Source organism: Camelina sativa, chromosome 20 (assembly GCF_030686135.1).
Source record: "Camelina sativa cultivar CO46 ecotype springtype chromosome 20, ASM3068613v1".
Classification (NCBI taxonomy): Eukaryota; Viridiplantae; Streptophyta; class Magnoliopsida; order Brassicales; family Brassicaceae; genus Camelina; species Camelina sativa.
In genome coordinates, this window is record NC_141899.1 from 28,653,619 (window position 1) to 28,668,090 (window position 14,472).

The window sequence follows — 14,472 nt, forward strand, 5'->3', positions numbered from 1 at the left end:
AGCTCAAGCCTGCTAACAACCACAGCGAGCAACACCAAGGAGAAGAGAACCTGCAGACTTAGAGACCTAACACATCTTAACACAAAACAAAGCCTCTGCTTAGGAAGAGAGTGAACCAAAAGGGAACCACTGACTGAAACGATGAGACAGGGATTGAGAGGAAAGGCAATGGCTGGACGAGATCCTACAACCACTCTACACGTCGCTTAGAGGCAATGAAAAGTACAAGAGCGGCTAAGAGATCTGTTACAGGAACAAGCAAACCACAATGTCATTATTCTTTGAGCCAACCGTTGATCTTTGAGATCCGGGACCAACGCCTTTGCTGTAATCAGAAACCTTCACAGATCTAGCCTCTCTAACCGCTTCCTCAACACACACCAGATCATCAATCGAAACAGACCAAATAATTCTCCAAACGAAGGTTGAAAAAAATCTGCAAACAAGACTAAAACAACTAACCACACAGAGATAACACCACCAAAATAAAACCACCGTTCACATCAAAGGATTCAGGAGACAAGGCTGGCTAGAGAACATCCAACCACGAGCAAGCTCTGCCATCATACTTCTTCTTCCAATTCCGATCTGGTTCAGATCCGGTGAGAAATTACTCCACACAAAGCCGCAAGAGGAAAGCAATAGACTAAAACGAGGGAGAGGCCAGAGCCAGTGCTATAGAAGCCACCGCTCTCCAGCCTCGAATCAGAAATTTTGGTCGGAGGCGGTGGCTGAGTGTAGAGAGAGTTTTTTTTTTTTTAAAGTAGGGTTTTTTTATCGATGAACCTTGGCTTGATAGTAACATTCATGGCTTCACTTTTTATTTTTATTTTTATTTTTTTTATCTCTCAACGGTAATATTAGTTGTATATTTTTAAAATTAAATAAACAATGGTATAATTTTTAGAGAATTTGTTAGAAATGTATTTCTTGAGATATATTTTAAAAATATATATATTTTTGGTCATTTTTATTTTTTCTCTTTTTTACACAATTTCCATATATTAAATTAGTTTTTAGAATATTTTTTTTAGGTTTAGGTTTTTTATTTTATATTTAAGGTATAGTTTTGGAAAGGTAGGGTTTAGTGTTTTGATTTTAAGGTTTAGAATTTAGTCATTTGTATATAAAAAATGAGTATTTTTAAAAATAGATACTATAAATAGGTATTTTTAAAAGGTGACATAGAAAAAAAAGATATTTTTGAAAATGCCACATGTCTTTATAGGAAGCCTAGTACAAAAAGATATTTAACTTGGTGAAGTGACTTTAGTGCAGTGGGAGAAGGTAAGTCCAATTGTAGAAGGCACCATCACACTAGGGATCGAGTCCCGCTCTCTACGAATGTATGAATTTGACTAATGGGTCGGCCAATTGTGCCCCAATGATTGACAAAAAATATATATATATATTTAACTTTAGGGTGAATTAGTGTAGTAACCAAAATTGAAAATATATCTAAGTATATAGCACACTAATTCAAAAAATTAAGTATATGACATAAGGGGTAGGAAAAATTACCAATGGGGGAGGGTGTTGATGGTTTGGAGGAGGTGGGGGTGGAGGGTGGCCGCCGGAGGTGGTGGCCGGAGATGGTGGTCGGAGTTGGTGGCCAGAGGTGGTTACCAGTGGTAGTGACAGGCGGTGGTGGCCAGAGTTGGTCGCCGGAGGTAGTGGCTGGCGGTGGGGCCAGAGGTGGTGGTCGAGGGTGATAACAAGGGGTTAGTCTTATAATTATTATAGAAAATACACACTATATCACGTTTATATGGTTAGTATAGCTACTGAATGAATTATAAAATCTTTTTGGGTTATACTGTGCAATTTCCCTTAACTTTATATAATAAGATCAATTTAAAAAAAAAGATAATTATTCAAGAAAATGTAAGATAATATATACGGAATAGATCCACAAGAAGCAATTATATACACAAAATTCAAAAGTCACCTTTAGCTAAAACTATATAATGTTTGTTGGTTTTATGCTTTATAAATAAAACTAGATTAGGACCCGCCCGATGTGCGGGTTTACAGTTTTTAAAATAAAATAAAATTTAACAAAAAAATATAAATTAAGTAAGTAAAAACTATCTATAAAAGTAAATAGATATACCGAGGTGTCTAATGTGATATTTGGTGTAAAATGTGCGACTCTGCGGTTGAGACTATTAATCACATTTTTTTTGAATGCCCTCATTCAGGGGAAGTTTGGGATTTATCTCTAACTTCGGTCTCATCAGAGGGTTTTCCATATGAGTCGGTGTACTCGAATTTGGATTTTGTTTTCTGGAGGGATATCTTTAAACAGGGTGATCCTGATCAACTTCTTCAATTACTATGATTTTTATAGGCAATCTGGAAAGCCATAAAGAAAAATGTTTTTTAAGGTTTAAAGATCGAGACGCATGATATAACTGCTTAGGCTTTGGGCGATAAGTTAGTCTGGAAGAGGCGCTATCTTTTATGGCGGTCATGTCGGCTCCATCTCCGTTCTCGAATGTCCAGGTTTCTTCACCTGGTTGTCACATTGGAAGTGTATCCCCTCCCCCTGCATTCAGAGTTAGAAGCGTTGTTGTGGGCCATGGAGCGGATACGTGCTGAGTTACTCACTATGGTGCATTCCCCTGAATATTGGTCATCCTTCTCCAACTTGCTCGATGAGTTTAATTCGCTAGAGTTTTTTCCACTATTCTCCATCTCTTGGATCCCGCATTCGACAAATTCGAAGGCGAATTGTCTTGCCTGTGCTTCACATTCTCTTATCTCTGAAGTTTCTTTTGTAAACCCCCTTCCCTCTGGCTTGGGCAACTAACCGAGGAAATTCTTTTTAATTTATTGTTTGGTTGAAAAAAAAATAGATACATTTTAAGTTAAAGAAAATAGTTGTAGATGAGTTCAAAAGTATTAAAATTAAATTAAATTTAACAAAGAATATATATTTAATTCTTTTCGTAAGTAAAAAACAATGTATATAAAAGTAAAGAGATAAACTTTTAGTTCTTAAAAATTAAATAGTTGTTTTTTTTTTGCTATAATACACTAATATTGTATATCCATTTACAAATCTACTGTCTACATTACCATTGAAAGTTTATTTGTAGACACAAATATATTTTAATGTTAAAATATAATCTTTAGTTTTAACTACTACCAACAAATTGTCTTTATGAACACATTAAATAACCTATTATATGTCTCTTGACTTTAACATTTTTATGGTTACAAAAACACATACGTTAATCTTACATACTCCTATCATATATATTACCATAGCAGTTTTTTAAATAAATTATTTGATTGGTGAAAAAAATATAAGACGATCAATTTTTTTTTTTACTTCAAAAATCTTTTTCTTTATGTAAAGGTGAGTATTTACATTTTGTAGAAACAGTAACTAATTGTATAATTTTCACAATCATTTTTTATCTTATATAAAAAGTAATATTTTCATGTAATATAACAATTTAAAATTAAAATAAGTAAACAATAATTTAATTTTGAATTTTATGGTATATATATAATTTATCTTATAATTTGATTTTAAATAAAATTAGGTTTTATTTTATCTATTTACTTTTATATAAAATCTTTTTAGGTTAGGTATTAAATTTTACATTTTTATTTTTGAAATTTTTAATAATGAATTGACATGTGTCAACATCTGAATGATATAATTGACACATGTCATGATCTTGTTAATAAGTAATTTTGTCATCAAGGTTTATATAATAAGATTCCATAAAATATACCGATTATACTTATATGATAAAAGATATTGGATTATATGGTATATGAGAGATCAATAATTCATGAAAGGAAGTCAACAGTTAAACACCGCTCTTGAACATAAACACAAAAATTGACTAATCCTCTTTCATGGAATTAGGCACTAAATTTAACTACTCAGTTACTAAACTTTTATTTGTAATTTTCTGACCAAAATTGCATTATCAAACAAGTCCATTAAGTTCACAATTTTGACATCAACTATCGTTAGCTAGACATACATTGCTCAATTCAAATTAGTTTAGGCATTCTATCGGACACTTTTGATACATAGAAAAACTTAGAATCTAAAATTGGATGATCAATTCTGTTCTAGCAATCAGAACGTGTAAATCAAAGAACTATATAAATAAATAACTCCACAACAATCAAATCATCAATTCATTGCATCTCCTACTTGGAACCCAAACTAGAAGTTTACTCTTTAAGTAATTACTTTCATAGAAATTAACGCTACAATAGTATATGGTAGTTTTACATAAAATAATTCAAGTTCAAGTACTATCAATCTCATAATCGAACTTATATGCTTCTCTTATAACCTCCTGATAATTTTCCTACGCTCTATAAGTTCTTGTATATTCCTACTTTATTTTATTTTCTTGCAAAATCCCCTTGAGTACATGTGACTCCTTTTGTTATTCTATCTTAATCTGATATATATATTATTTCGTGTGCCTGTTTTGGTTCTTGTGGATTTGATCCTTAAGTAGTACTGAGTGACTGTAATTGTACACTTGTGTTTGGGCAAAAATAATTGATTCGTTTAGATTCTACGGACAACGAGAAAGAAATAGTTGAATGATATTTTTATTAATCAAAGAATTGATTGCAAAGTACAAGAATCAAGCACAACAAGTCAATCTATAAATCCTAGCCGCGTTTTAGAGTTGAGTCATGCGTCTTGTTGTTTCGTAAAGTATCTTGTCTTTGTTCTCGTTTTTGTGTCGTATTATGATGAGGTAGTTCCCTTTTTATAGAGAAATATTGCCAACCATAATCCTCATTGGACTTGGATTCGAATAACTGCCTCTTCATGAGATAAGGTCGTTAAAAATATTCTCTCCACGAGATTGAGTCAAATATCTTCTTGATAATGTCATAAAAATTAGAGTCGGTCCAAAAGTCCATGTACAGTCTTTATTGGCTCGATGTTTACCGTTACGGTATGTACTGGTTCGATGTTTATCGTGTCGGCCTGTATTGGTTTGATGCCTATCATTACAGCCCATATCGATGTCTAAAGAATATATTATTTTCTTATATATAAAATTATCATATTTACAATAGATTTTATCTATTATAATTTATATGGTTAAAATTATGTCCAACCAATTGCCCTCCACTCTCTATTTTCATATTAAGAATTTAGAGAATAATATAGACAAATGGTATCACTTTAATAAACCATAAATGTAAAAGATAAACATTTGTATAATTCAAGGCATAACTTTAAACGAAGACGTTTTCTCGTACTTGATTTTTGGCCATATTACTTTAAGTCCATGTTGATTCATTTGTTGCCTTATATTAACGATGTCATGATGCACATCGTGATCTTGTAGTTTTGTAGTCTTGGAACGATGTTTATCCCATGGCAAGCTCATAACATTGTGAAACAGTGTTGCATCGTGACGACTTTATACATTGTGAAGGTGTTTTGTATCTTGACGACGTTTTACGTCATGAAGGCATTTCGTATCGTGATGACTTGAAGGCATTTTGTATCATGACGACTTTTTGCATCACGACGACGTTTTGCATCATGATTCCATTGTGTCAACTTTTGCAACGTGATGATGTTTTCTATCATGAAGGCGTTCCCCGTCGTGAAGATGCTACATCTTGAAGATGTTCAGCGTCATGTCGATTTTTTAAAAAAGAATATTTATTTTTTTTCTTTGTTAAGAGTATGATTGCCTCGTGACAAGATGTTGCATCGTGAAAATGTTATGTCATGACAACGATTGCCCCACAAAAATATTTTGCATCGTGACAACCGTACGATTATGACAAAATTCACGTTGCATGACGCAATTTTGTCACGTGAGTATTTTAATCTTGCATTGTTACAAGGTTCACGTTCCATGACATGGTTTTAAGTCGTGAAAATATTTTGTCATCACCAATTTATTGAATTGGTTACATATTGAAAATTTTGTCATAGCCAATTTAGCGAGTTTGTTCCGCAATGGCTCTACATTGACAATTTTTTCATAGCCAATTTAGCAAATTTGCTCCGCATTGACTCAACATTGGCTCTACAGTGACAATATTGTCATAGCCAATTAGTTGAATTGGTTCCACATTGACTCAACAATGATAATGTTGTCATATCCAATTACTTGAATTGTTTCCACACTGACTCAACAATGACTATGTTTGTGACACTCCGGTTTGCGGAGAGGTTTAAAAGAATTTATTTGGCCACTTATGTCAAAAAAGTGCACTTATATTTTTGGTCAAGAGTCCTAAGAGAACTTCAGAGTTAACCGTGCTTGAGCTGGAGTAGTTTTAGAATGGGTGACTTTCCGGAAAGTGATTGTCTTAACTGTGTATATGAGGACAAAACACAGGTAAAGATCATGTGGTGATTTGTATGGATGGTAACAAGTCTTTAAAGCCTCTCGGATGTATCAAACTGACCGTCGGATATGGGTGGACCCATGGGCCAGGATTGAACATGGGATCCACTAAGCAAGATGACGCTCGGGGCGTGACAAGTGGTATCAGAGCCGAACCCAAACGAGTGTGGAGTCGAGTGGGCTCACACCGTAGGGGGTGACGGTTTTGGTGCACAACGAAGATGTTGCGATCTATTAGTAAGGGTGAATTGTATATGGAGACTGTGACGCAACTATCGTCTCGTCACCGATCTCTTGTCAGAGTCGTGTCCTTTACACCAATTTTGATGTCATACTAGTGACATGGTCCATATTTTGCGACCCAATTTTCGTCTCATTTTCACGATGTGACCAATTGGCCCTCACGCTCATAACGAATTAAAGTCTTTTTCAATGGTACAACTCATGTAACATGATAGAATTTTCGTCACGTGCTAATGAAACTAGTTATATTTCATTATGGAGCAACTCGATGATTATTGTATCGAGTGCACCATCTTTTAGAGAGCGTCTCGTTAGCAGAGTTATGCCTCAATCGCTTTAGTGAAAGAATATTGTTAGCAATTATTTTCTGTCAAGTTCATGTATCTTGTACCCAACCATTAGGTGGATACTAGATTCGTTAAATTGCCATTGCATCGTCTCTCTAACAAGCAATTGCAGCAAGTATTTCTCTTTTAGGTGATTATCCAATATTCATAGTGAGCCTATCGTTCATGTGTTCCCGAATCAATGGCGTTATTACTATATACAGTGAACAACTTCAGGATTGTGTCATGCGTTGTAAGACTTTTTTAACTTGTATCGTGACAAGTTCCGCATCGCATGGCGTGATTTTTGTCTTATGACATGTTTATAGCTCATGTTCATGACATGAATTCTAAGTTTTAGTATAGACCATCTTGAAGATTTGTACATCAAGTGTCTAACTATAAGATCCTTGTTACCAGTGTTTCGTTGTCATGCTTTTCCATCTCGTACCCAACTAGCATGTGGATACCAGAGTAAAGAAAATTTTAGTGACCAGCATCTCGTTAACAGTTTTCTCCAATGAGTGCTTCGTCACAAAAATATTGCAAGCGACTATCATGTTGAAAAATACTTTTGTGATAGGTAAGAGCTCATAAACTTTTTAAACCTGTCGATTCATTAGGGTTTGCTTCCTCATGGGTAAGCATTTTCCTACTTGTTTCATCATGAGCCCATAGCTATCAGGTTTGCGAAGTATGCTTACATGAGAATTAATTAGTTATAATATTTTAGTTTCTACTATTTTTAAAGCTAAAACTTTTATTGAAAGAATCTATCAATGTTAGAAAAGAAGCAAAATTAAAAAAAAAAATGAACAATAACTTCTAATTTAAAAAAAAAAATCTGATAACACCAAGCCGTAAAAATTGAGACGTCGTTGACATCTTTGTCATGTTGACGATTTGCTCTGCTCACTTTCAGTTTCGTTTAAATTTTGATGTCGTTGATGTCTCTAGATTCCTGCTACTTGCGAATTGTTCCACAAAAAAATCCGTCAATGACGCAAAGAAATTTATTGAACCATTTGGCAAGTTGATAAACCATTGAAGTGATGTCCCCATAAGTCTTGAGCCAAATCCTTTACACATGGTAGCTTATTGATATTGCCTTTGAATGGCTGTCATGGTTATCCGGGTCGGATGTTCCATCATACATCTTAATGGTTGGGAACGTGGATTTCCTTGGAATCTCAGTGAGCGAGATTTCATCAGAAAAGAGTGTCAGCATAGGAGTGTAAATTACTCTTCTGGATTGGTTAGGCTATGCCAGGTAGTCAGATGATCATTGCTTCCATCTCTCCAAAACTTTTATTTAAGATTGCTTTCAAGTGAGGGAATTGTTTGTGCTCGACAGCTCGAGTCCCGAGAAGCTTTCATTGTTCCCCTTTGTGGGTATCTCGTTAAGATTTTGCATCAGATTTTTTTGCACGCCGTGAAATCTATAACTTGCTTCAATATACACTCTTCCAGTACCAACGAAGCGTTCTCCTTCTGTAGCTTTGCGTTATCGGTGTGCAAGCTTATACACAACATCATTTAGCTTAGTAGTCAAGGCTTCAAGCTGAGCTGCAACATTTGCATCGATGTTAGTCGTATCACCTCCGTTTCCCATCATTTCACATAGCTTACTCTAGCCCCTCTCTCTAGCGCCAATTGTTTGGACAAAAGTAATCGATTCGTTTAGAGTATAAATAAAATGAGAAATAAACATTCAAATGATATTTTTATTTATCAAAGTATCGATTGCAAAGTACAAAAATCAAGCGCAGCCAGTCAATCTATAAACTCTAGCCGCGTTTAGAATTGAGATGTGGTTCTTGTCGTTTCATAAAGTATCTTGTCTTTTTTCTTGATTTCGTGTCGTATTACAATGAGGTAGCTACCTTTTTTTAGAGAAATCTTGTCAACCCTAATCCTCATGTGACTTGGATTCAAGTAACCGTCTATTCATGAGATAACGTCGTTACAAATATTTTCTCCATGAAGTTAAGTCAAATATATTCTTGATAATGTCATAACAAATCAGAGTCGGTCCAAAGTCCAGTTGCAGCCTGTATTGGCTTGTGTTTGTCGTACGATCCGTATAGACTCGATATTTGTCGTGTATTGGCTCAACGCTTGTCGTTATGGCCCGTATCGATGTAATTTTCTAGATAATATATAAATTTTTATATATATAGAATTATCATATTTATAATAGACTTTATCTATTATTATTTATATCGTTAATATTATGCCCAACAACTTACGGTTTAAGAATAGGTAAAACTTTTTAACACGTTACAATTGCCTAAATTTAAATATGAATATTGCAACTAAACAAAAAGCTAAAGTTAGTTGGGACTATGTTGTTACTCAAGTGGTTAACGGTCCATTTCTTCGGTTTATCCAACCAGGTTCGATTACAGCAAGTCGTGTTATCCCGTGTGGTGAAGATTGAGTTATAGATTGAGTTTTGTCAATCTCATGTATAATCCCCCATATATTTGTTAGTAAAAAAATACTTGATTGGGATTTTAAATATCTCAACTTTAGTTAATATTATTAGAATTTTATCACATTGACTGAATTTTTTTTTCTTGTTTTACATGTTCCTGGTCAATATAAGAAGAAGTTAACTTACCACATAATTTTATTCCAAATACAATAATAAGTAATTTTAAAATCTTTAATAATCAATTTTTAATATATTTTTCATAGTCGTGTCCTTTTATATTTAATGTTATAATATAAAATCTAGTTAATTTAGGTTTAATTTTCTTAACATAAATATATAAATATATGCACCAATATAGATACAAAATCAATTAACACGACTAATAGAAATATATATAGTCAAACTTGGAAAGAAATTTTTGTTTTTACCAGAAATTTTAATATTTATTAATTCAAATATTCATTATTTTATATTTAATATATTTATTTAATTTCAATATGTGCGCACTCCATCTATATATATGTGGTCTCCCGTTTTTCTTACTTCACATTGTCTTTCAATCTCTTTATTATCATATTTCTATTCATCTTGTGAAAACAATGAAGTTTGTGAAACAAAATCATGAACTTCAATGTCTTACGTGCAGAGAAATCTTTCTAACCCATCGAGAACTTTTCTCACACTGCCAATCATTTCACACCAATGAAATCGATGATGATGTTTCTCTTTCAAGGAGACAACAGTTTGTACCCTTTTTTCATCCCAATTCCAACGTCAACCATAATTTTGGTCAACTCCCTAATTACCACAATAATTCTTACAATCAACCAATGAGGTTCCAAAACGCGTTTTATCCCGCGACTGCTGCAACTGAGACACCTAATTTCCAAATTGTGCCCATGACTAATAACAATGATACCAATTTTGTTGTTGGTCATCATGTGCAACGACAATTGGAATCACAATTTCTTCAGTTGCAATCTCAACCTCATCCTCAGCGTCATCGACAACCGCAAACACAACCTCAGCGGCAACCGCAATTGCAGCCACATATCATGGAAGAAGATAATTCAAGAGAGAAAAATGTGCGCACTTTACTCCTTATCGAGCAGTTGGAGCGAGAGTGGCCGGAGACTATTGTCATAGACGACGATGAGGATTTTGTGGATCTTGATTTAAAGCTTTAAAAAAATCCAATACTCTTTTTTTAGTTCTTCTAAATGAATAAAAAGTTAACTAGAACAAAATAGGGCATTAAGGCCAGGATTTGTTGTAGATCTTATCTTTGAATTGGTTTATCAAATATATGAAATGTTTCTCTTTGGAGTAATCATTATATTAATTTCAACATATGGTCTTTTCAATGGTTCAAGATACATTTAAGTTTATAATCCAATAATACCCTAAAATGGTATATGAAAATCTCAGAAAAGTCCCATCGTAAACCAAAATATGTGTCTGGAAAGTTTGCTACGGTACAACCTAATAATAAAATGTGATGTTGTGTATCTAGAGAGATCTGTAAGCCTAATAAAAATATGAAATGCTTATCGAATAAGATTTGTAAATAAGTCTATCAAGAATAAAAAATGCATAATATATAGAAGAGATATCCTTCCTAAATAAAAATTACTCTCCAGCATCCATGATATTTGAACAAGTTTTTTTTTTTTTGGTAAACATATAAACAGTGCAATTATTGCAAATATAGACTTGACCTCCAAAAATACAATACAACCATCAAAGACAATTAAAAATTTGATATTATGAAACAAATAAAAATAAAGATTTAAACACATGACTACGAAAACTTATCTACATATACACTACTAATATGGTTTTTGATTAAAACAACCCGTCCCGTTTTTTCACAAAGTAATTAACCAGTGATCTCATACTCACTATTAACCTAACCACAATCAATTCAACAACTGAAATAGCGAAACATTAACCAGCAATTATCCAATAACCAATAAACCAAATATCCATAACAATCAATTCATAAACCAACAATACTAATAAGCAATAAACCGACATCCTAACAATATTCTATTGATCCGACTTTAGCAACCTAAAAGAAGACAGACCTCAATCAATCAATCGATCACACTTGATTCCACGATCACACTTTTTATTTACCTACACCTCAACACAAAAGAGATGCATAAGTATTTCCAGAAATACTTAATGAGGCAATCCTCTCATCTACTTAGCTATACACACAAGCATTAAGATCTTGAAGCAACAAACAACAATCACAATCAAGTTATAATCAAACCAATCAAAAAAAGGAACACGTAAGCCGTCTACTGAGTACTAGTGTCGACCGATGCTTACTCGACTTTTGTCGACCAACACAGACCTCCCGTGTCGACTGACACTCTCATCGATCACTCGCAAAACATTGTGATTAGTGTCGACTGACACCCTCCTGGTGTCAATCGACACTGATGCCCTAGCTTCGATTCCAGACGCTGCCATCGACCGTAATTCGACTTCCAAAGCCACCACTCGCTTGGGAACAACAAAACAGCCAAACAATGTCATGGAAATCACGATAAACACAACAAGCAAGGAATCAATTCACCAAATCGCAGAGAAACACAGAAAACTCAGAGATCTCATGCTCAGATAAGCCATGATCATGCATTCACCTCTCAAACATGAAGATATATTCAAACACAACAAAGCAAGGCACCACATCAAGCTTCACAACCACTCACCACTCCAGACCACCACTCCCATGGCTAGAACACCTATTCAAAAACGCGGCCGCTTAATCGGCGTACAGGCGCTCGGCGGACGGGAGCCGCTGTGATTTGAGTATAATCGGCCAAGAAATCGAGACCATCAATATAACTAACTTTTTATAGGTTTTAAAGTTCGAAATCAGATGTTGAGTTGAAAATCTATAATAATTGAGTAAAACCCACAAGAGAAACAAAAAAAAAACCTAAATCGTAAAAAAGAAAAATGAGGCAGCAAAAAAAGAGGGTTTTCAGCCGCATGTTAGAGGTAGAAGACGAGGGCATTCTTGCAATTTTGAGATTCATTAAACCTAAAACGGAAAATAACAAAAATGATTGATTCATAACTCAAACTTGAGACCTGCAAGTGACTAACTAACTACTCGACCACTAGACTAGGCTATATTTTTACAATTGCACTACACTTATCAAAATATATAGCTAAAAGTACAATAAAAATCCCCGATTGCTCCACGATTTAAATCCGATTTTCCAATTAATCGCTAGGCCCATGCTCACTGTCCGACTAGCGCCTAACAATTTTTTAAACAGGGGTTAAAACTCACCAAAAATGACAAATAAAGCTTCAGAAACCTCCCAGAACTCATATAGCACTCTATGAACTTCTCTCTTTTTTCAAACCTTTGGAAAAAAAATGGCTAAAAAAATAAGTGGTGTCGAGTTCTGCTCCTTAAAAACAAAGTCCTAGGTTTACTTCCACCAAACCGGCGATTTAACACTAAATCGACACCCACTCCGAACCCTCCTTCTGGTTCACGAGTGTTACATTGCTATGCTTACAAACACATACAAACACATAAGATTTTAACAAATCACCTTTTTTTTTGTCGACAATCATATTTCATTAAAACCCCAAACTGGGTAAAGATACAGTGGTGTGAAACATAAACCCAACAACATAAAAGCCCATTAGTGGTCCAACAAACATAAATTACAAAGATAATCAGATGGCCAAAAATGGACATGTGTAGACCCACGTGTGTCACGCAAGTTGGGAGGTGGAAGACGCATTGAACTCGTCACCGACTCATCCCCGACTCAGTCCTGACTCGTCTTGGACTCGTCACCGCCATCACCACCATGGCTGACCTATGATCGAATCCATAATGGATTCTCTGAAATCAGCTACTCTTCAGAATCACCACCTTAACTCCTTTTGCAGATTTCTCCGGGCATGAATAAAGAGAGATCCAAAAACCAACAAGGTTGAATCGCCGGAACCGATGACACAGCAAGAGGCTTTAGACCCAGCAGCAAAACACGCTCTTCTGAATCTGTCTTCACCAGCCATCAAGTTTCCAATCATCCCGATTCACAAACAAAGAAAAAGACCTTCATCCTAAGCCGATTATGGCACCATATGGTATGAAGGATTTATTCTTTCTTGCAAGGAAATCAAGCAGTTGATGATCTTTTGAACCTCTGATCTTCATTCTCGGCGTTTGTCTCCTTCACTTGAATCAATTGAAGAGATTTTGTTCTGCAAAAGGGGAAAACGAATAAAATAAAAGAAAATAGCCAAAGCGGCTAAAACAAAACTCGTACTTAGACGAGAGAGAAGATCCAGACTAAGCTGGATAATATGTTACAACAAAAAATTAAAATCAAAGAGATTTCGATTTTAATCTGAAAGAACTTTCTCTCTCTAAAAGATGCGAGAGAGATAAGAGAGAGATAAGAGAGAGAAAGCTCTGAATTTTTTTTTAACAAATCACCTAAACAACAACAATTGTTCATGCTTGTTATCCTCGGCGTGACCACTCTTATCGTGACATGACGCCCATCAGATCCAACGAAGAAATGATTTGGTCATGCGCACAAGATCATATTAAAAAAATGTATCGAGGAAAGGCTCATCAAATTCCTTAAGAAAAATATCGACACTAGTGATGTTAAACTTGGTCCACCCTGTCCATTAAGACCCAAACCGTTAAGGCCTTGCCCGTTTAGTGGTAAACCCTTTCAAACCCGTTAGACCCTGCCAATATATATTAGGACTCTTTTTTATACAATGATATTTTTTAATCGTTAATAAATTATTTCTTGCTAAAAATCAAATGAATTTTGACATAATTTGTGGGTGTTAACAATATAAATGAAGCAAATTGATTCCAAAGGCAAGCCAAATCGTCATGGTGAGAAACTAGATTGAAGTAGTGAGGTAGCGATGCCCTAAAATCTATATGAGGGAAGCATGAGCAATCATTAAAGACCACTTGATGCCATCAACTCTATCAGACAAGACGACCCACACGAAGGGGACATGTGCAACAAATATCATAAACAACGCCGTCAACCAACAAAATATCGCAATCATGAGAAACCCG

General features: G+C 34.7%; 1 long non-coding RNA gene across 1 annotated transcript; it reads right to left on the bottom strand.

Annotated features, from left to right (window-relative positions):
* Window positions 1-12,829: 12,829 nt before the first annotated feature.
* Window positions 12,830-14,053, bottom strand: LOC104771478 (uncharacterized). Its single transcript, XR_764832.3, has 2 exons — window positions 13,861-14,053; window positions 12,830-13,625 (listed from the first exon to the last, which is right to left on the bottom strand). It is a non-coding gene; the product is annotated as an uncharacterized LOC104771478 (long non-coding RNA).
* Between the last annotated feature and the right edge of the window lie 419 nt (window positions 14,054-14,472).